The sequence below is a fragment of the Choloepus didactylus genome, chromosome X (assembly GCF_015220235.1).
Source record: "Choloepus didactylus isolate mChoDid1 chromosome X, mChoDid1.pri, whole genome shotgun sequence".
NCBI lineage: Eukaryota > Metazoa > Chordata > Mammalia > Pilosa > Megalonychidae > Choloepus > Choloepus didactylus.
Genome location: NC_051334.1, coordinates 92,502,501 through 92,506,599, shown reverse-complemented (window position 1 = coordinate 92,506,599; position 4,099 = coordinate 92,502,501). Strand labels below are relative to the sequence as shown.

The window sequence follows — 4,099 nt, the reverse complement described above, 5'->3', positions numbered from 1 at the left end:
GTTCATCATATCAATAGGTGAAAAAAGAAAACCATGTGATTATACCAAATAGATGTATAAAAGTCTTTTGGCAAAATCTGACATCCATTCATGATTAAAAACTCTCAGCAACTATGAATACAGGGGAACTTCCACAACTTGATAAAGGATATCTATAAAAATCTTCAACTAACATCATACTCAATGGTCAGAATCTGGATGTTTTTCCCTAAAATTGTAATCAAGGCAAGGATAGCCCCTGTCAGAATTCCTACTCGATGTCATACTGGAAGTCCTAGCTAAGTATGAATATAAGAAAAAGAAACCAAAGAGACATGGGAAGTGACTGTAGCCAGGACCAGAACCTCTGCCTCCACCTCCTCCAGTTCCAGACCCCTTGGAGCTGCTGCCACACCACCCCCCACACCACCATGCAGTCCTAGAAAATCTTCAAGCAGCACTGCACCTTCAAACAAAGAGCATAAGATGTCCAATTCATCCAAGAGCAGTGGATAATAGAAATCCAGGTGATAATAGAATGATACATGGCTAAGAAGCAACTTCCTGTACTGTATAAAATCAAGTTCCTTGCACCAGATTGCATCAACATGAGTGAACTAATCAAAATAATTAGAATAGCATTGCAGCTGAATGCTAATCAGGCTTTCTTCCTTTTGGTGAATGGACACAGCATGTTGAGCATTTCCACGTTGATTTCTGAAGCGTATGAAAGCAAGAAGGATCAAGATGGATTCCTGTGTATGGTATGGTATATGCCTCTCAAGAGATATTTGGGATGAAGTTGTTTGTGTAAGCCTGGCAGATGCATCTACTCCAGAATGTTTTATACCCTTACATCAAGAACAAAAAAAAAAAGGGACGTTACCAACTGACATTGATCCAGGCATCTAATTAAAGGTCATCAAAACAGTAGTGTTCCCACCTAGGAGCTGTAGGGAGTTATTTTTATATTTCAAGCAGAAAAATTGAGCTCCAAATGAGCACATTCAACTTTGGAAAACTCTATTATTTAACGTAGGGCATCTTATTTTTAAATTTTAGAAGTTTTAAAATAAAATACTTTACATTTTAAGTTGCCACTAAAAGAGACCTTTGAGTTATTTAATGCATTTTTCCCACAACTGGAAATTGAAATTCAAGCAGTAACTTAAAGGTGTTCAGTGAGACACTGTCTTCTTTTTAGGTTCACAGAACTGGCTAACTTTTTACAGATGGGTTTCCATTCAGCTATAGAAGCCTCCATAGGAGGATCTTTAAACATATGCAGTCAAGTATAACTGTCCAGAAAATCATTTGCCATAATAATTGGTGCAAAGCAGGGTACTTTGGGGCGTATAAAAACAACTCTGTCTCTGAACTTCCAGTTGATGTTCCTGATTCCTAATAGGACATATCTCAAGTCAGGTCTCCTGCAGCATTGGAAGTTTGATAAAACACCCAGCTGCTTTCGCTTTTGTTTGTTCTCTATACAATTATTTGCAGAAAAACACTGCAGCTTTGTAGGAATCTTGAATAACTTAGAATTTTTGTCTGTCTTCCAAAAGGCCTGAGAGAAAAAAGAGTGGCATTTCTTATTTTGGATTTTCTCTGAGAACTCAAGCTAGTAACTGGTAAATAAACAAACAGTTGTATTACTTTCATTAGGATAGTGGTAGAAAATAAAACTCAAGCATTAAAATTCAGATGTACACCTTTCTACCTTTGGTTTAAAGCTATAGATGATTCGTGTTATCTATTAAGTGTGCAACTGAAATATGTTATTAAATATTTCTCGCATTTTTAGGAGTACTTATCACTGTTAGGTAAAAAAAAACATCAAAATCCCCCCACTCTTAAATGCATGTCAATTGTGAAGAGAATGTAGAAAAGGAGACCATAACTTTTTACAAAATATTGCCAAGGATTAAATATCTTACAAATGCTGCCTAGAATAAGTGACTTGATGCTTCCTGCTACTTGCACGGGGTTTACTATTTACTATTTTCATGAGAGTATCAGACAACATCGCAGATATGTCAATTTAGACTGTCTATGTAGCAGATCAAAACTTATTCTACATCATTATGTGTGTGTAGAATGCCTGTATCTCTTAGTAGGAGTTATTTGCTGATGTTTTGGGGAATGCAGTCTTACTCCTGGGGGAGCTTTTATCCAGTCTCATGAAGGATCTACTCACTTCCTCCCACCACATATGTCTTTCTGTATTGATAACTTTGAATATGCATATTTTACCACATTATGTAAATTCTCAATCAGCCTGTCTTGTTTAGATTGGATATCATTATATCTGACATTCTTGTAACTACTGTGTGATCAATAAGATTCCTATAAGAAATATTGCTTAAAAAACACAACAAAAATACAATGCTGAGAGGGGTGACTTCTATCCTACAATAATGGGTTGTCACTTTATTTATAGAATCTTTAAGACAAATATGTTTTTAATGAACTAAGGTAAATAAAGGTACAACTAGAAACTGTAAAAAAAGATATATACATTGTAAAGGAAGAAATAAAACCACCTTCACATACATATGATAATATTCTTTATGTAGAAAATCACAAAGAATCAACAAACAAACTCATGGAATTATTAAATGAATACAGCAAGGTTCCAGAATACAAGGTACCATACAAAAGTCAATTGCTTTTCTATGTACCAGCAATTAACAATTGGGATTTGAAATTCAAAATACCACACCATTTATATTGGAACAGAAAAGTGAAATAGTTATAAATCTAGCAGTATATATACAGGTTATACATGAGAAAAATTACAAAATTCTGATGAAAGAAATCATAGTTCTAAATAAATGAGATATTCTATGTTCGTGGGTAAGAAAACTTGACATTTTTAAGGTTTCAATTCTTCCCAGTTGATCTGTAAATTCAATGCCATCCCAGTCAAAATTCCAGCAAGTTATGTTGTGGATATTGACAGAGATTTAAGGTGTATACAGAAAAACAAAATACTCATACTATCCAACACAATACCAGAAAAGAAGAAAGTCAAAGGACTGCCACTACCTGCCTTCCAGACTAGCTATAAAGGTACAGTGGTCAAGACAGTGAAATAATGAACAAATTATGAAATAATGGACAAATAGTTCAATGGAACAGAATAGAGAGAGTAGAAATAGACCCACACAAATGCAATCAATTGTTCTCTGACATAGTAGCAAAGTCAATTCAATGAAGAAAAGACAGACTTTTAAATAAATGATGCTGGAGGTGGACCATCTGGACATCCATATGCAAAAATAAAAATGATCCTAGGCCCAGACCTTACACATTTCACACACACAAACACACACACAGAATTCAAAATGGATATAGACCTAAATTTAAAATGTGAAACTATAAAATTTCTGCAAGATAACATAAGAAACTCTAGATGGCCTTGGATTTGTTGATAAGTTTTAGATACAACACCAAAAGAATGATCCATGAAAATTATTCATAAGCTGGACTTCATTAAAATTAAAAATGTCTACTGTGCATGAGATATGATTAAGAGAATGAAAATACAAACCATAGACTAGGAGAAAATATTTGCAAAACATATCTAATGAAGGACTTATCCAATGCATACAAAGAATTCCTAAAGCTCAAGAATAAGAAAAGAAACAATCCATTTACAAACTGGGCAAAAGATCTGAACAGACAACTCACCAAATAGGCATAAGAAAAATGCTCAATTTAATAGTCATTAGGGATTTAAAATTAAAACAACCATGACATATCACTACACACCTACTAGAATGCCTAAAATCCAGAACACTGATGACATGAAATGCTGGCTAGGATGTAGAGCAACAGGAACTTTCATTCATTGATGCTTAGTAAATGAAAAATGTACAGCTAATTGGAAGATAGTGTGACAGTTTATTACAAAGCTAAACATAGGCTTACCTTACAATACTCTAATCAAGTTCCTAGATATTTACCCTAATGACTCAAAAATTTATGCCCCTACCAAACCCTGCATATAAATATTTCCAGTAGCATTATTAAAAATGGCCAAGAATGGGAAGCAATCAAGATTTATTTTAATAGATGAATGGATAAAAAGAAAACTGTTGTACATACATACAATAGA

At 34.1% G+C, this 4,099-nt stretch overlaps 1 pseudogene; it reads left to right on the top strand.

The window, feature by feature from the left end:
* The first annotated feature begins 410 nt into the window (after nucleotides 1-410).
* LOC119523626 lies at nucleotides 411-793 on the top strand (annotated as a pseudogene).
* Nucleotides 794-4,099: the final 3,306 nt, after the last annotated feature.